Source organism: Talpa europaea (assembly GCF_964194135.1).
Source record: "Talpa europaea genome assembly, chromosome: 6".
Lineage (NCBI taxonomy): Eukaryota > Metazoa > Chordata > Mammalia > Eulipotyphla > Talpidae > Talpa > Talpa europaea.
This window is the reverse complement of record NC_140072.1, coordinates 109,793,064-109,813,678: the sequence shown is the minus strand read 5'-3', so window position 1 is coordinate 109,813,678 and position 20,615 is coordinate 109,793,064. Positions and strand designations below refer to the sequence as shown.

The 20,615-nt window shown below is 34.0% G+C and overlaps 1 protein-coding gene across 4 annotated transcripts in view; it reads left to right on the top strand.

Annotated features, from left to right (window-relative positions):
* Positions 1-20,615, top strand: part of PCDH9 (protocadherin 9) — a gene marked incomplete at both ends in the record, with an annotated part of 868,640 nt that overhangs the window by 293,042 nt on the left and 554,983 nt on the right. The gene's annotated exons all lie outside the window — the stretch shown is intronic.

Genomic DNA, 20,615 nt, shown 5'->3' with positions numbered 1-20,615 from the left:
TTAGCAATATAATAATTTTATTCAAAAAAGGAAGCAAGCACATACACTTATGCATACAAACACACCTGGATATTCTATTGCCCTTACATCCTTTGTCACTGCAAATGCAAATTCTCTCAGCCACTCTGTGCTACTTAGCTATAGAGTCAATTGTTCCTGGGGTGCTGTTCCCACTCATCATTAAGACATCATTAATTTCATAATAAAATTAATTTAGTATACTTTCCTTGACACATCCTTTTATACTTTTCTGAGGATATAGTAGAATCCATTTGATTGACCATAGGAATTTTTTCTTCAGCCCTAGTAGGATGAGCCACTTAAAGGTTACATATTAATTGTTTCTTGGTCTTTATATTTTGTGTGCTGTAGTGACCTCATTTATCCTCAGAATATTTTTATATTTTCTGTTTTTTACTATTATGAAGTTAGCTCATCTCTGAATATTGAATGAACAAATAATAAAATGACAAAGTAGCATTTATTAATGGGATTAATATAAAGAAAATTTAAATACATATTTGGTATTAAAATATACAGTTTTTACAAAGTGCTAATCTGATATGTTTGTTTGAAATGAGAAAGGTGAGAATGTGCCGTCAGTGAGCTGCAGTTAGTCCACAAAACAGAGCTGGGAAACATTAGTTGATGTGGGCAGAAAAGAAAGGTTTCCCTTTTGAAAATTTTAAAACCCTGAGCACATTCAGTGGGTGCTGCCACTTAATGCATTGTCCAAGTATTTCCTGCACATCCAATTTTTATGAGAACCTTAAAAGGTTTCTAGTAGACAGTTTAATCACATTTCCTCTCACCACTTGTAAGTGTGCTTCTTATATGGAGGTCATTGTCATAAAAAGGAAATTTGTTTGGTTTTTCAATGTGCTTTTTCATTTTCATGCTTTTTTCTTTATTTTGGGAGAAGAGCATGGAGCCCTGGTAAATATTTTGAATCAGATAACATTTTATAAATACATGCATTGCTTGCTTCTTGGCAAATATGGACTTAGCTCCACCCTCTCCCCTGTCCTCCAAAGGAATTAATGAGTGAACATTAATAAATGAATGACAGCAAGACAAATGTTCATAATCCCTGTGATGTATATGTAGTTAGGTGAAGTAATCTTCTAAAAATGGCTTAATGAAATTTTTTGCTCATATTTCTTTCAATGGTCTTTATACCTGATACCCTACATTTATAGTTGAAAGGATGTAAGGAATGAAAACAGAGCTTTGAATCAGAAAAACAAGCAGTGTCCTCTACAGGTCTCATTTTCTACATGCAAACACTGTTTAGTTGAAGTGTTCACTGCCGCTGTCACTGACAGGGCATAAGAAAGTAGTGGATCAAAATTACTCTTCTTGAGAGATATTTTATAACAGGAACAATGGATGAAATAAATTTTGGTCATTCTGTGAAAACTTCTCTAAATGATCTTTAAGGTCACAAATGGTGTCATAGTTTTGAAACGCTGTATGATTGGAATGATAGAAGAATGTGAAACAGCATTACTTTTAGGGAAAGTGATTATACATATACCTTTGATTTGAGTAATACTCTCCATGCCTTTTAGAGCTACATCATGCTAGAGGGAATACATACATCAATTACTATCTTCATCAACACCCTACCACCTTGTTAAAATAGCGATTATTGAAGTTTCCTTTAACTTGGAGAAATTTGAGAGTACTTCCCCAAGTTTTATATTTTAAAACTAAGATAACTGAGACACCACTAGCTGACCTGCCAAGACCACACAGCCAAGTGTGTAGGAAACTGGTGAGAATCAATGACTCATTACTTCCAGTCTAGTGTTCTTTCCGCATAGCTATAATTGTAGAAAATAAATAGCAAGTGCTTTTTTGTGCTAACGTTTTCCCACCCCTATTCCTGTGTGGTCTGTTGTGGCTAGAGGATATGAATTTGAATATAATCTCAATTTAGTGAATTTTGTCAGTGGTGATTATTATGGACATTTATTTTTATTTTCTAGATAAAATATGCACATTTACTAGGTCCATATACAGAATTGTATTCCCCCAAAACCCATATGTTAAATTTCTGTTATCTAGTAACTCAAAATTTGGAGACTAGGTTTTTAAACAGATACTTAAGTTAGAATGGGGTCATTAGAGTGAATCTTAACCTTATATGGATGGCATCTTTATAAGAAGAGGAGGTTGTGATGTAGATACAAACAGACTAACCAAGCTTAAACAGAGAGTCCTTGTGAAGATAGAATGATAAAGACAATCTATTGATTGATTGATCTTTGATTGATTGATTGCATCAAAAGATTGATGCATCAGAAGATACCCTCCCTGATGGTAGCTTGATCTTTGAGAGTTGTAAGAAAATACACATTTGTTGCTTAAACCACCCAGCATATGATATTTTGCCCTAACAACACTAGCAAACTAATACAGTAGACTGTTGTGAAGATTTTATCTATATCAGAGATGATATTCAAAACTAGCCATTTCAACTGTAGTGGAAAAGGTTAGGATCATTTCCCCTAATGAAGATTTTGTTCTTTTCCTTGGAAAAAAACAGCCATCCAAGAGTTAGAGGAAAATGAGGATACCTGGAAATCCCCCATTACAAAACTGCCCAAATGTCACACATCCCCCTGTCCTTTGGCATCACAGTATGAATTTTTCTTCGAAAACTCTTTATGTGGAATTTTACTGATCCTTTGTGTGTCTATCTCTCCTAAAAGAATGTTAGCCTACATAAAATAAGCCTGTCCCCAAGTACTTAGCAAAATAAGTACTTAGTGTGCAACACACGTGGATACTTGATAAATGCTCCTGGGCTTACATAGAAACCTCTTCATAATGCTGATCTGAACACCTCTGCTGTGTAACTGACTGCCTTGGTGGAGAAACATCCTTAGAACATGATCTTTTAAACACCTCAATAATTAAATTTGTTTGGATCATCTCCAGGAAGGCCTAACTCATGCCAATGTTATTATAGCAAAATTCCAAAATGGTAATTCTGGATGTTGGTTGGAGAGATCATCCTTGGTACCTAAAATTAATTAGCACAGCAATGCAACTCTTAATCCATGCAGCTTACAAGAAGAAAACCCAATTAAAGTGACATTATATTAATTAGAGAAAATAAGAAGTCTGCATTGAGAGCCCGGTGACATAGTATGAGTTACAAATGGGACATGAATGAGAGGGAGGGCATAAAAGGGGGTGCTGCCCACACAGAGCAGCTTCAAACTATTATTCTGAGATACTGGGCAGGTTATTTTGAGGGTACTTCAAACTGCTTTCAACTCACTGAAAGAAGAGACAACATAAAAAGTTGGTGATTTCTTCTTTTACTCCCTCTTAGATACTGCACAGTACTCAACAAAACGAACAAAGATACTATATTCAGGGGAAATAGTTCAAGAACACCTGCTTCCCCATTGCTCCACAGCCAGGTAACTGCATGTGATGCTAACCTGATGTGAGAGAGGGCTGCCCTGATGGCCCAGGGGTTAAGTCTTAGTGCTATAACCCCTAAGGCCTGAGTTCAATTCCTGGCCAGGGATCTAACCTGCATGTGGTACTGCAGACCTCTTCTGTCTCGCCCGCTGCAACCCTTAGCAGTGTATTTCAGAAAATCATCCCATTCTGCTCCCCACTCTGTCTCTGGTGAATCCTCTCTCCCTCTGCACCTCTGGCCTATACCCCTGTTCTTCTACACAAAATAAAAATTTTAAAATATATAAACTCATGAGGGAACTGGATTCATTGAGGGGAATCATTCATTCATTTAATGGCACTCCACTGGCAATATAAGGCTTGGAAAACAAAATCATCTTTGGAAACATATCGATGCAACTCAGATAGTTCCATTGCTGTTTCATGGAGGTGATTATGTGTAGATAATAAATACATGAAACCCTGCAATGAATGAATAGTGATTTAATTACCATATGTAGAGGCAAAGGTTTAATAATTATCATGAAAACTTGTTAGAATGCTATTATGGTGTTATTGTCTATTTTATTATATGTTATTCTACTGAAATGCACTTATATGTTATAAGGGATTTGATAGAGGGTATGCAAATAATTTAAAACCAACCAGATACGCTATTAACAAGTTATTGAATGTGTCATAAGGAGAGAACTACAAAATCTACTAAACAAGGTTATATAGAGAATCCATAATAATTGATAGCTACCTAATCGTGTCAACTTCACCTAAAAAAGAATGGGAAGTTGAAGCTAAAGACTGTTTTAATGAGAAAAACAAACTTAGATTTTAGTGTGACATAGTTAAATCTTTTCATCGTGACCCTCTACATAGAGCTACAGAAGGAACACACATAGATTTTTAAAAATATTAAATAATTTTATGGTAAAGAACACATATGCTGAGTATGGGCACAAATGGGCACAAATGTAAATATAAATGAAGGCTTTTGGGACTCTGCATGCAAAGTGAGTGATTTTCACCATTGGAGGGATTTAGATTTTATAAATAAAATAGCCTACATAGAGAATGTTTAGAAATAATATTTTTAAATTCCTGAATGGACAGTCATCTATGTATTATAACAGTATATATTCTTAGTCCACTTAAATTATTTTAGAATAAAATATTGATAGCTGAATTAACAAAAAATAGACTTAAAGTTCATTTGTAGGTGGCTTATGCAGTTTAGTTTTATGACTTGCATTCTTTGTATTCCCCCCTTGACAATTTCAAATCATTGGCTGAGATATTTAATGCTTCTTACAAAATTTTTTGTTTATATTTGTGCCATTCATTTTTATATGCATGCTACTTGGTGAGTTTTGAAAAGTATTAAGAGCTTATGTGCTAAATTCCAGGGTGCCAGTTTACCCTGTGGGATATTGCATTCTCTTAATCCAAATCCTTGTAGACTTAAATAATAATATAACTATGCTAGCCAACTTCTAAATTTATAAAACACTTTAGCTCTGAGCTGTGAAAATCCTCTATTATTTAGCATACCTATAGATAATTCTATTTTTCTTCATGTGTGCATGTGTAATGTGATTTTCTGGTTCATATATGTGTTAAGAATGTCATATTAAACTTTCTTGAGACTGATAATATACATGTTTATGCTATATTTTCATTTGTTTTTTTATCAGACCGTAATGGAAATTTTTATAGATTTTCTGTAAATGAAGAGTTTAAATATTTGTAGAATCACTTTTTAAGTAGCATTACTCATATCATCAAAATTCTTAACTGGTGTTCAGACCAGATTATGAAAAGCAGTTGACTTAGAATATATAAAATCACAGACACTTTTTTTTAAACATTTTTCAATTCACAGAAAGCCTGTATTTACTTGTGTTATATATCTCCAAACATAAAATGGTAGGGAAAATACTTTAAAGTGGGAATATTTTATTGTACTTAGAGCAGTACTACCTGGAAGAGTAAATGTTTTTTTAATCAATCCTGCACTGTCTGTATTTGAAGACTATCTGAGACAAGATGTAAATATATCTGAAAATATAATACTGGCAAACTGATTTGATGAGAACTAAGAAGAGTGGCTTATAAATTACAGGCATTTGTGAAAGAATCATTTCCTTTGAGAAACAGATGGCTACTTGCTCATGGATTGTTGTCCACAAATGAGTTCAAAATCAAAGGAATTTCCAGACAGCTTTTAAATAATGCAAGTTGAAAATAATATTGCGTAAGAGAGTAAATTAGTGGCAGTAAAACACGTTAAGGATAAAAAAGGTTTGCAAATAGTAGTCTTTTAGTTTGCAGGATTTGAACATAGGTGATCTCTTTACTTCTCTAATGTCACTGTCTTTTCTTGGCTTCCTGTCTCTTGTGTTAATTCTGTGCCAATATGAATGCTTGCTTTTGAAATATGATCTCGGGTTGAAAGCTTGTTGTGAGAACAAGATAAAAAAGGAGGGTCCAATATCTTAAAAGCCTTTTAAAACATAAAATTATTAACTTTCATTGATACATTAAGTGCTTCATGAACACCAGTTCATGAAGCAACAGTTTCATGAAATAGGTTAATGCTAATAAAAGTATAGTGGAAACACATTATTATTATTTTTTTATTATTGGACCCCCCCTTTGCCCTCATTTGTTAGAACAGTATTAGAGTGCAATTGCCAACACTTGGGCTTGATAATCAATGCCAAAAATTTCACATTTACATTTTTTAAACAAGTAGCTTGTGACATAAGCAAGTTCATCAACATCTCAGTTTCCTTATCTATTAAAATAAAGATGTAGATTCCATACATTCTGTTGGTTGGTTGTGATGATTAAAATAAAACTAAACATTTGAATTACTGAGACCAATGCCTGCCACACAGGATTTAATGTTGCCTATAATTATATGATTTTAATTTGTATATTAAAATAGTCCCAATCATAGAGAACTAGCTATGTTGATGGGCTTGGTCAAGATGGAGTCAATTCAAATTAAAAAGTTAAAATATTTGAATCCCAAATTTTCAGATATAATGTGTGAAACAGAGATTACAACTAATTATGTACATAATTCAAAGATATGCTGTAATTTTCTCATTCCACTTATTCTCTATATTCACGTTTTGGCACAAGTAGTTCTCAGTCACATGCCAAGTATACAGTTGCTTATGTATATAAACCCAGAGTAGCACATCTTAAACATTAATTTTATGAATCCTAAAAATTTGTATGATCACACCATATTCCACTCTTCAGATAATGTGCATACGAGAACTTTTTTCTACTCACCAGTTATTTAATCTATTTGGATTTATGCATAGATGTTTAGTTTTTGAATCATGAGCTATTAACTATGTTAAAACCTCAATTTCTGTCTTGAGCATATAAATATTCTAATCTCTTCATACTCTAGAGATGCCAGAAGTAATTTAGATAATATGTAACTAAGAATTGATAAGCACACTCTTCTATTTATTTCTAAACAATTAGTTTTTTTAAGGTGAAAAAATAAATGAGTTAGAAAAACATGACTATTACAATAAGATATTTTTGGTAGTGATATTCTTTTTAAGGAGAATAGAAACAAGATATATTTTGATCAGCTGTATCACCTGAACAAACACTAAACTATGAAACTGAGCAATGTCAGCTTGCTCATATCTAAGTCAAGTGTGGCAAATTAGAATTATCTGCAGCACTAGCAATATGAAAAGATTGCATTATAAATCATCATATCATTGACAGACAATTACATGTAAAACTTTCCAAGCATGAGACTGTTGCAATGTTTGTCCACCAAAAAAGTTATTCAAGCCAAAAGCTCTCAGCAAGGATGTGAACTTAAGGAAGTTACCTTTGGGTGAGTTGTTGGAATTAATCCTAATACCTTCCTCCTACACATCTCTGGAGAATCATGAACATTTAAGATAGAAACCACCTAATAGTATTCATTGAGTGTGCTCTCCTGTCCATTTAGAAACAGTTCAAATATACTATCTTTCTTTGTTAGGTGGGAAATAGAGTCTTTTTAAAAGTAAAGCAGAGAAGTAGTTCTGAAGATGAAGAAAGATTTTGATTTTCTTTTAAATTCCAGTGTAACATTTTGCATTAACAACTAGATACATAGCTAACATATTCAAAAACATTTAGGTAAATATTAAATTAATATTTTACTTATAAACTTGCATCATATTTAATTTTTACAGCATTATTTCAAAAGCCTTTGTTACTCACAAGATTGAGTGTAATGAAATGAAGAGATGGCTAGGTTTCTATCTATTGGTGTTATTTGTATTTTATACAAGTTAATCCATGTAGGAAGCCAACTCACAGTTTAGTTGACAAAGTTTATAAAGCATTTTCAAAATTTATATATTGTTTTCTCTTTTTTTAAAGATTTATTTATTTATACCTACAAGAACTGGGGTGCAAACCAGAGGTGTGGGGGGGTGAGAGGATTCACCAGAGACAGATTGGGGAGCAGAACAAGTAGATAGACTGAAATACACTGCTGAGGGGAGCTGTGGGCGAGACAGGAGAAGTCTGCCGAGCCATGTGGGACCCTCGCAGGCTGCTGGGATCGAACCCCCACTGTAGAGGCTGCAAACAGATTCACAGCACTGTGCTCAACCCCCTGGCCACCAGGGAGGCCCTTATTGTTTTCTCTTAATAGCGATATTCAAGTGGCAACATTTTAGGCTTAATTATCCTATGAATTGATTAATTTATGAAAACTGCTACTGAGTATAATAACCTTAGTACATTTAAGGATATTTTATTTATTTATTTTTTAAGATTTATTTTTATTTATTGATGCATACAAGAACTGGGGTGTAGGCCAGAGGTGCAGCAGGGGAGTGGGGAAGGGTGAGAGGACTCACCCGAGAAAGAGTAGGGAGCAGATTACGTGGGTCCACTGAAATACACTGCTGAGGGGAGCAGCAAGCGAGACAGGAGAGGTCTGCTGTGCCATGTGGTTAGCTCCCTGGCTGGAGATTAAACTCATGCCAGAACAACTGGCAATAGCTGCATAGCACTGAGACTCTAACCACTGCCCCAACAGGGAAACCCACATTTAAGAACATTTTAAATGAGTGTTAGAAAGTATCACTATTAGACTAATTTTGTATATTTCCCCAGAAGTTCTACTAACTGCCCAACACAGATCCATTGGACTGAAATAATGGAATCGTTCACATAACAACATGCCCTGTATTGCTCTTTTCTGTGCATGTGGTCTTCCCTTGAGGTTTGAGATTCCATGAGATACAGCAGTTCATTTTCAAGAAAGGCCTCTCCACATTCTCCCCATGTCTGTGTGAGGTTTCTCCAGGTAATCTGGTTTCCTCTCATGTCCCAAAGGTATGCAAGTTAGGTTATCAGTATGTCTTAATCGTCCCACCTGAGTGGGTGTAGGTGTGTTGCATCCTGCAATAGAAGGGTGACCATCCCGTGTTGGTCCCCAGCAGGTGCCCTGAACAGGATGAGCATTCGCCTCCCACAGTCTGAATTGATGTAAAGTGGTTGGGGAAATGAATGAATGAATACAAAGTATTGTTTAATATTATGAGTGTTTTGGGCCTTTATTTAGAAATTGGTTGTAGTTAGAAATGTGCCACAGGAATTTAACTCTTGATTATATCAAATAATGTATGGTAAAGTGATTTTATTATAATCATTTTGTTTAAAGTCAGTTTCCAAGAACATATCACAGATGTTCAGTGAGCATTTACTGTACTATGTTTAGTCTTTTCGGTTCTGATAGTTTTTTTTTTTTTTAAGATTTAATTATTTATGCATATAAGAACTAGGGTACAGTCCAGAGGTGTGGGTGGTGAGAGGATTCACCAGAGACAGAATGGGGATCAGAACAGGCAGACAGACCAAAAGCACTGCTGTCTGCCGCACCATGTGGGAATCTCCCTGGCCGGGATTGAACTCTTGCTGCAGTAGATGCGGATAGCCTCATAGGTTGCGTCTTAACCCTTGCGCCATCAAGGAGACCCACTTCTGATAGGTTTGAATGTGTGCTTTTTCCTCTGCTTCATATAAAACAGTATATTCGTGTTATGTTAGTTTATTCATGAGATAAATTTTAGTTCTATTAAGTCTTCAACAGATATTGACTTTGTTTTGGTAAAACAGATATTACTTACCTAGCATAAGAGGGCCAGATACAATAAATGTAACACTTGGTGCTAGTTCTGTCAACTGGATAAGACGTAGGACCTGTTCAAGGTGACTGAGTTGTCTGCCTAATAAAAGGGAGGGTTTTTTTAATTGAAACCTTTTTTTAATCTTTAGAAATATCTTATTTCTTATGTAAATAAAAACTCTGATTTAATAATTACTATTATTAAAGATAGCAAAGAAAATAAAATTTTAAATGCTGTCCAATATTCTTAATTTAATCATTTTGAAAAATATCAATTATCTGAAACCTTTTAACTGACATTTTTTGATTTACCAGGGAATTTTCTGGTATAAATTATCTGTTCTAGGTTTGTTTTTCAGGTAGAGAATTTCACAAGCTGAACTAAAAGCTTGCAGTTTATCGAGTATATATTTTAGGGTCGCCATGCTTACTGAAAATCCAGGATAAATGTTCATCAGTCTGACTTAAAGAGGAAGCCTCTATTACTAAACTCTGAGATTCACTTTTAGGTAGTATTTAAATACTGTATCCTTATAGATTCCCACAAAAACCTATAATCTAGCTTCACCATAATTGCTGAGTCATTTTATATGAAGAAACATTTTTTTAAAAGACTGATTGAAATATAAAAACATTCAGGAGGTTATTGTTTTAGGGTGCCTTTGATTTTGAAAAATAATTTTTTTGTTCTGAAATTTGTTTTTATGGCTCATGGAAACAGGAATTCACTCAATAGAATTGATTTGGAATACAAATGTTACATAATTTTCAATATATCCGTGTTACTTAAGTGCAGAAAGCTGCATAATTTTATATTACATAGGTTGAGGATAGAGGATCTGTGTTTTGTTTCTGCTTCAACAATTGCTTGTAAAAAAGATGATGAATTGCGAGGTGGTTACAGGCTTTAATTTTTTGATTGAATGAAGGGATGGATTGTATTTATAGAAGGTCATTCAGCTCCTGTGGGGAAAGTTATTAATATAAGAAATTATGTGCTGAGGTAAACCACCTTAGTCAGACAGTGAAATTCATCATTCAAGACTTGTTTAGGGACATGCAAAATACACTGTAAATCGAGTGTCTTCCTTTCAAGGAGATTAATGGTACATCTCAGGGATCTTCAGAAATTTGTGATGAGTTCTGAGTATTAGTGACTATCAGAATGTAGTTAATTTTTCTTTTATTTACCTCAAAACCAAAATCAATTTGGGGTAACTCCTTTCATTCTTGTTCTGCATATCTTGCTTAAAAACGATATACACGCAGATACACACATGCATATATACATACACACATAGTATATACAAACATGTGCATATAGACCTAACAAGAACACATACACATGTACACACACCCATTCACATACATGCACACTGAAAAAAAAAAAAACACGGGAAAACTCTCTGCTCTGTTTATCCCTCAGTAAAAGTTGAAAATACGCATCTTAAAATATGGGTTTATCGAGTCAAGTCTCTAAGCAGGCAGAGTTTTATATACATATACATACACATATATGTACGCATCTTAAAATATGAGTTTATTGAGTCAAGTCCCTAAGCAGGCAGAATTTTATATACATATACATACACATATATATAATATATACATTCATATATAGTGTTTAAATGTCAAGCATATGATTTTCTGAATAATAGCTTACTAATATTTATTTTTGGAATGATATAGTAAGAATCACAGCATATATTTGAATTAGTTGAGGGGTAGTAATGTTATAAATTATATAAATATGTTAAAGAAAATAAAGAAATGAAAAATAATGTTGAAAAGCAGTATCCTAATGGATTATTTTAAAAAATGAACACAGGGCCTCCCCGGTGGCGCAGCGGTTGAGCGCTGGGTTGCAAAGCTGCCTGCGGCCTCGGCGGCGCAGGTTCGATCCCCGGCTGCTCCCCGGCCACCGGAGGAGGGTCCCACATGGCGCGCAGACCTCTCCTGCCGCCCGCTGCTCCCCTCAGCAGTGTACCTTGGTCCTTCTGCCTGCTCTGCTCCCCACTCTGGCTCTGGTGAATTCTCTCACCCTCCCGCGCTTCTGACTGTACCCAGTGCATGTATAAACAAAACAAACAAATAAATAAATAAATAAATGAAAACATGCCTCTAAAAAAAAAAAAAAAAAAATGCTTTAAAAAATGAACACAAAGCTGGTTTTTAAACTTAAAAAGGAATATAGTAATGTTATATATGATTGAACATTTTAATAGTAATTAACAGAACCCAATTTTTGTATTACCCCTTAAACTTGTCGAATTCTTTCACATTGAATAATTTCATTTAAATTTCCAAGCCACCTTTCCTGACAAGCAGGGCAGAGATTTTTATTCCCATAGGACACAAGCACTCACTGGTAGCTTTATAGTGAAACAATGCTTTTTCACTGCAGTGAACTGAAGACTATGCTTGCATGAAACTTGTCTGAATTAAACAATCCCAAATATACAGTACTTCCAATCAGCTATGGTAGATCTATGGGATCAGTGAATGCCAATTTAATGTGTGCTTCAGCAGAATTCAGATTTGAAAATACTGAATTGTTTTATTCAAAACTAATCTTAAGAATCTACTACTTGCTAGACAGTACACAGCAGTTGGACACCAAGGGGAACACACACACACACACACACACACACACACATACTTTTCTACAGAAACAATGTCAGCACATTTGAGGAAAGAAGGATAGACCAACGACTTGGACTTTAGAATTCATGATGTTATGATGTGTGAAGGAATCCTAGATGGAATATTTATCAAACATTCAAAAATGTGGAAGGTAGCATAGCAGAATAGTTTGTTCTGAAGCATTAAATTTGGCTATCATTATTTATAAGTATATGGGAGATAATTATCTTCTGGGATTGCTATCCAAGAATATAGACTTGAAATGCCAGCATCAAGGATGCTTCCAGTAGGAAAGGAACTGTCAAATATACTTAAATGGAAAGAGCTGTTGAGGAGTGCAAGATTAGTGTTATGTAAAAAAAAAAATAAACAAGAGTGATAGTTTTTCTGGAGTAATCTTTTTTCAAGTGTTAAGAAGGCTGAGTTATAATGGAGAAGCAAAGATGCTGAAAATTCCTAAGTGCATCATGAGAGAAATAGTAGAAAACAGAGGGTTGAAAATAGCAACAGTTAGATTAATTATAGGTAAATTCATTTTACCATGCTCAAAAACCATCCTCATAAATCTTCTACAAGGCAAGTGCCAAAGTTATCTCATTATTTAGGTTTAAACACATTTAGCATGTCAGGAGTACTTAGTGGTCTTAATCATGACAATAAGGAAATAATGGGACATTGATTTGATACTTGGATACATATACTACTTCTCTACTTACTTTTTTTCAAGAAGGAAAATGGTAAAATTTATTAATAAGAAATTTATTTAAACTGTTAAAATGGTAAATTAAGACACATCCTTTTTTTTTTGTTTTTCTCTTAGCAAAACTGAATTTGAAAGTTTGTCTTCTTTTACTATCCTGTCCTGCAGAATAGCAAAGTAGCATAAAACATAATTGAAAAAGTAGTCTTAATACAGTCATATCTGCAATTATAAAAAGTTGAAGAAGACATTTTTTATAAAAAAAAAAAAAAAAACAAAAAAAAATACGGGCCTCCCTGGTGGTGCAGGTGGTTGAGTGCAGTGCTGTGGAGCTGTCCGCAGCTTCTACAGTGCAGGTTTGATCCTGGCCAGCCAGGGAGCTACCCACATGGCGCAGCAGACCTCTCCTGTCTCACCCACTGCTCCCCTCAGCAGTGTATTTCAGTCAATCTGCCTGTTCTGCTCCCTACTCTGTCTCTGGAGAATCCTCTCACCTTCCTGCACCTCTGGCCTTACCCTGGTTCTTGTATGCATGAATAATTAAATCTAAAACAAGCAAACAAACAAAAACTTGTATCAACTAGATTGAAATAGAGATCTTCTAGAATCCAAGGGGAAAATTGAAAACACCGAATCCTTTCCAAAGTAGAACAGAGAAAGATAGAGCAGACACTTGTGCGGCACTACCTCATGTGTCTCTCTGGCCTTCCCTCTCTGCTTCTGGCCATGTCTCTTTTTGTCCTACTGTCTTTATTCTTTTTTGACTCAGGTGACTGCTGAGTTCTTATTGACTCCAACCCTTCAATTTCAACTTTATCATCCAACCAAGACTTTCTTTTCTTCCTCTTAGTTTAAATTTCCATGAAAGTACTAGGGGAGAAGAATTCATCTCTGAGCATAGCCACCCACATACATCAGTTTTACCACAAGGTACTGGTTATTTCAGATGCTTGTATGGCTGTATGAGCAATCGCTTTCCTAAAGTTCCATGTTGAGAGAGGAGCAGGCATGCGACAGAGGAGATTGCTGGGATATATTTTCAGGGGACTTGGATGTAGCAGGGAGAGATGTAATTTAATATACATCTATCTACTAATATATATTTTGTATATAATGTGAAAATTAAATAAAAACACCTTTAAGATTACAGAATTATTCATAGAAATAAACAGAATTATTACTCAGGAGGTATTTTAGTAAGAAAATATTACCTTTTTTTTAATCTTGAATGAAATTAAAAAGGGTCTTCTGGTAGAGTCTATCTTACACAATGTTTATAAGAAATTCTCACATCACGTATCTGTTACTTCTTTTTGATAAACTTATTTTGCATGGAATCATAATGAATAACTATCATAAAAACAAATAACATGTCAACACATTTTTTTGACCAGAACCCTCTCGAGATAATGTCTGAATTCTCATCAAGACTGCAGTGATTAGTGTTTCTGATTATGATAATCAAATAACTCATTAGTGATTATGCTTGATAAAGGATTTAAAATATTAAATGTCTCTAGAATATGAAAAATCATTTGACTCAGATTGTTGAATGATGGAGAGAACTGAAAAGATAATTAATTATCATGCACCAGGAAAAAATATTTGTAAGGTAAGGATACCCTGCTTTTATACGCCACACTTCCCAAAAGCCTAATTTCACTGCAGTTCATTATAAAGTGACTTCTATTTATACATGAAGATCAAATTGAGCAAAAGTTATGGTCTTGTCCAATTTAACATCAAATGAGTGGATAAAAATTTCAACAAGTATATATTTTATTAGTGGATGCTCAATACATGAAATAGGCCATTGAAATATGGGAGAGTAGATAGTTACTTTATTTTTCAAAGAAATCTTATTTACAAGTTGTTTCAGTTTAATGAGCAGCAGAAAATAAGTTTTTGTTATCTTTCAAGTGTATTTTCTATGGCTTGTTTAAAACTTAGTAAATATTTGCTGAATGTGCCCTTTATTAGTTATATGCATGTGTATGGGTTTTCCTTTCTTAGGCAAAACTTGCTTATTCTGTCTAGCTATTTATTTTAATAAGACTGTGGGGCAAATTCCCATACTGTGTACTTTTGAGAGCTCACTAGGGAATGAGGTTAGAAAGAATGTTCTATGATTTGAGACGATATATACAATGTCAATTAGCTTAAGAGCACAAAACACAAATTGGTGAAATTTAGTCAAGCCTTGCTCACAACAAACTGTTAATACAAAAGTTTCTTAACTATATGGATAATTTACATATACAGTTGCTATACTTAGACCTTTAGTTTTGGCCAAATTCAAAAACACATTTGTGATAGTATTTACCTTTAAGCTTATTAGACTCTTCTTTTTTAGTTGAGATTCTGTAATATCTGATTAGTCCTTTCAATCTCCCAGATTTTCAGGATGGGATTTTTCACGTAGAACTGAAAAGGTGTGTTATTAACACATTTGAATATTGAGTCAAGCAGATGGTTTCTTAAGATTTGGTAATAAGTCCCTTCCAGGGAGAAATTTTCTCTCCTGCTAAATTGAATGGCCATCTGGACTGAATGAGCTAGAGGTTTTAAATCTGGACTATTCATGAATCTTTGTTACTAGCCTTTTGCATGGCAGTGATCTGGCAATCTGTGAGAACATTAATAAAATCAGTTCCGTTAAACTCTGTAAACCTTTAATTTTAAATGTGGGATTAAAATATTGCTGAATTTTTCTTTATTATATTAAAATAAATTAATTCTACCCTGTGTCAACTAAATAGAATAAAATACATTATACATTGGTCTCTAAGTACATGATGTGGGCTAGTCAGTCTCTGTGCCTTAATTTCTCAGCAATAATAAAATTTATGAAAAGAATCTCTAGCATCTTTTTCAACTGTGTTATTCAACGAGTCTGTCAAATGCTGACTTTACCCAAAGGGAAGGGAAATGCTACAAATCCTTACTTGCCAGCACAACTTTAAAGCCCATATTCCAAGTTCTTAAAGTGTTTCAGTGTTACAGAAGGGAATGAAAAAACAACCTAATAGAACTTAAAAAGAGCAAAGGCTGAAAGAAAGGCACAAAGGGATTCAGAGCAACCAAGCCCAGTTCAGGGGTATGAATCATATTTACTCAGATTTCCCATTTCTTTTCATGTTGATTCTCAAAAGATGCCAGCTACCTTATCTGGTTGCTTCTCTCAGCTCCTACATACACACACACACACACACACACACATCACACACATCACACACACACACACACACCACAAGCTCCTATCCCTGACAAATTGGAAAAATGTGTTTTGTTTTTGAGTGTGCTCCATAGCTCTTTGGATTACTGCACAATATTATAGTTTGCAAGATAGATTTAAACAATAACTTGGCACAGTGATGCCCAAAATCCAACACAAGTTAGTGTGGATGGTCTCATTTTCCTTTTATCTTAAGTCTCTTGTCAATAAAAATGGCAAGAAATAGATATGCAGTGAACAGTCTGAATGTCTGAATAGTCTAGCAGAAATAACATTTTTTTTTCCCTTCACTGAAGGGGAAAGAAAAAGCCTACTCATTCTTGTCATCTAATATTGAATAAAATATCTCCTGTAAAATAGCTTCAAATAGATAATTCTTTTTTTAAAGATTTATTTATTTATACAAGAACTGGGGCACAAGCCAGATGTGTGAGAGGGTGAGGATTCACTAGAGACAGAGTGGTGAACAGAACAGGCAGACTGACTGAAATACACTGCTGAGGGGAACAGCAGGTGAGACAGGAGAGGTCTGCTGCGCCATGTGGGTATCTCCCTAGCCGACTGGGATCGAACCTGCACTGCAGAGGCTGCGGACAGCGTCACAGAGCTGCGCTCAAATACCTGTGCCACCAGGGAGGCCCTGAGAATTCTATATTATACCACAAAGACCTATGTTTCAATAGTATTAAATTTTATGTTGAGGCAATAATGTGTGTGTGTGTGTGTGTGTGTACTCTTCTCCTAGCTTCTCCTAGTCGTTTTTTTTTTTTCCAGAAATTGTATATTAGATTTGGAAGTGAATATATTTTTAGTATTACTAAAATGAAGAGAATGTTTTATAAAATATTATCTAGTATGTTGTTTAATCACCTTTATATGTTGTACCCCTTCTCCATTTCATAAAAAATTTCATGAAGTTAAATACTAACACTTGTTACCTTGGAGTAAATATATTTCTTTTAATATCACTGTAGGGCAAAAATATGTTATTTTCTAACAGTTTATGTCATTCTGTATTCTTTTCAAGAATGGTATATAGGGAAAAAAGTATAAAAATCCTTTATTTACTCCTGTTTTCACATTTTATTCTTTTCCCCTCCATTTTGAGATATATACATATGTTGCCAAATATATTTAGAAGACATAGAAAGTTCATTAAAATATCCACATTCATTTATTTATTTTAATGTCCACATTTAATGTGTTGTCATCTCTGAGAATAAGAATTATTTTATTTCATCCTTTCAACTAAATCAGTAAAATTAATATTTACATTAAAAATCTTTGTTGAATAAATGAAACGGTTATTTTGGAGAATCTTCATAAAAACTACAGCATTTTTAATGTTCTTTTTGAAGAGAATATACCATGTTTTAAACATATGTTCTCCTCAAAAAAAAGCATTTCTCAGTGATACTTCATATTACTATACACATTCAAAAAAGATTTTTGCATGTTTCTGTAATCCATTTCTGGTTCATTTTTACACTTCTCATTACCAGGGGAATAACTCTGTAAGGATGAATTAGAAAAGTGCTAGTGTTTTACAGAGTCATCTAAGTATCAAGGCTCTCTGACCTGAGGATTAAAAGAGAAACATTAAACTGTTGTCGCTGAAGTTATATTAGTTTGGAGCTTATAGACAAAGTAATTCAAAATATGAACTTCATTAGCATTGACTATGTCTATAGATATTTCCTTATTTGTTAAAGTGCATTTCTTCTGGAACTCTCAGCCCAAATCTGTAGAGAAAACCATTTTTATGACCTTGAAAGTGGTCATGTTTCTTGTGTAATTTATTTTGTTCCTAAAATACACAGAACTTTAAGTTTTAGAGTAGATTTTAAAATGCTCTATCATTGTAACATCCACAGACACACTGAAGTGTTTCCATACAAATTTGCTGTGATTAGTTTTCTCAGTTTGGCTCACTCTAAATTGTGTTATTTTATTAATTTTTATTGAAGGATCATTGGTTTATAACACTGTATATGATTGAGAGATATATAATCTCACACCTCCAAAGTATGTATTTGATATACTAGTTCTTTTTCTGAAAAGTAGAAGTTTAGTCAATGAACATTAGACCTTTGACTGTGATATTTTTCTCACCATGAATAAATAAATGTATATGGAATATGAGAGTTAACATTTATATGTTGGTTTTAATAGAGTGAGACCCATTTTCAAAGTTTTCAGCTAGAACAAATGTTTATGAACAAAATCAGTGATAAAATTTTAGCTTTCTTGCAGTCCCTTTACCAGTTAAATTATTTCTAATATTTTACACAGGGCTAAAATTAAATATTGCTATTTGGAAAAAAATTCAAAATATTATTATAATTCTTACAAAACATATTTCACCTTAAGCTTTAGATACATTTGCATTAATATTTTATGTATGTGTATATATATCCATATAAATATGTATGTATTTTTGAAATACTATAATATACAGATATTTATAGCTCATTTATAAATATTTATATAATATATAATTTATCTGTAAATCATGTGAATTGTTTAGAGTTGTGTGTGTATTATATATATATATATAACTTAATATAATATTGATGAAAACAAACTGTAATAAAGAAATATTCCTTTTAACAAATAAGGTTGACCCTTGGGCAATGTAGGAGCATTAATCCTTCTGCAGTGGAAAATCCAAGCATAACTTTTGATTTTCCTCAATCTTAACTATTAATAGTCTGCTGTTGATGGAAAACCTTGTCAGTAACATAAGCAGTCCATTAGCACATATTTTGTATTGGACTTTCATTAAGTGACGATGCATCAACATTTAAGTCTTTATTACTGTCATCCTTTTCATGTTGCATAAGATGATGAGGAGGACAAAGATGGGGCATTGGTCTTGCTGTTTCAGACTTAGCAGAGGCAAGAGTGGTTGAAAGAGTGGAAAGGGAGGTAGGAAATGCAGACAGCTGGTGCACCTTTATGGAAATACACTTTCTATCTGAACTTCTTGCTTTTTTTTTCTTCCTCTGAAAATGTTTCCACATGGTAGCAATCCTTCCACCATTTCCTTTGGTTTCAGTGCCCATGTTGTGGAAGAATCCCTGTTGTAAAAGAAACAACAGCAATCTTGAATAATCAGAACACTTCTGCCCTATTTCCTTATACAGTTTGTTTATTGGCATAGTTTTTTGTGTGTCTTTTTTCTAGTCGTGTGGCACTTTTTTGAAAGCACTCATTTCCATATAGTAGTCTTCTGTTGATTAGTTTTGTATGGTGTCTGTCCACATAAGTGGTCCCACACAGCTTAGACCCGTATTGCTTAACAGTCGACAGTATACACAATCATCTACATTGAAAATAAAAGTGAATCCCCTACATGAAAAATGTTTGCACAAGCTTGGTTTGTGTGTGTGTAACACACATTTAGATGCAATTCACAAATGACTATCTTTCCTTACGAGAATATTTACTGTGCAGAGAATTATTTCTTGTATCTCTTGACCCAATTCAATCAGGAAATAATCCAAAGACTTCATCCTCACATTCCCAGTGAACATTCTAAAACAGGACCTCTCCTGTTTTGTTTGGAATTTTGAAACTATTTTAGTCATTCTATTTTTAATGTGTTGAGAAAAATTTACTTTAATGTTTTCTTCAAGATATAAATATAATTATGCAATTATATTTTAAAATCTCAGGAATTTTGTAGCAGCCGTAATAAAGTAAATTTAAATAAAGTGTAAAACAAGACCTCCCTGGTGGTTCAGGGGGTTAAGGCACAACCTTTGAAGCTATCCACAGCCACTGCTGCATGAGTTCAATCCCCGGCCAGGGCGACACCATGTTGGTGTCTCCCTGACTCTCCCGCTGCTGCCCTCAGCAGTGTACTTCAGTCACTCTGCCTGTTCTGTTCCCCACTCTGACTCTGGTTAATCCTCTCACCCCCACACCTCTGGTCTGTACCCCAGTTCTTGTGTGCATAAATAAATAGATCTTTAAAAAATAAATAAATAAAGTGTAAAAAATCCTCTTGAAGAAAAGTATATAATGAGTAAACCTGATTAAATGTCTGTTATTGTATTCCTTGGAATATATTTGGACAAAACTTAGTATCTCTCCTCAAATGTCTGTGGAGCTGCAAAAACCTGTATTGCCTGCATCCATTTATTTAAAATACAGAGTTAAGTTGCAAGGTGCAATACTGACTGGCATTAATAGGGCTTTGCCCAAGCAATATAATGTGTAATCCTTTTGTAATTTAAAACCTTTCAATGTATTATTGCTCTTGTGAAATGGCTTTACAGTAAGGTAATAATACAAGGAGGGGCCCAGTGGAAAAATTGTAAAGTATAGAACATTAGTGTTTTAAGTATACTTTCTGAAGAATTTTATTTCTATGCATGCCCATAGCAACTGGGTCAAAGAAGTGCATATAACTCTAATGTAATGTCCAT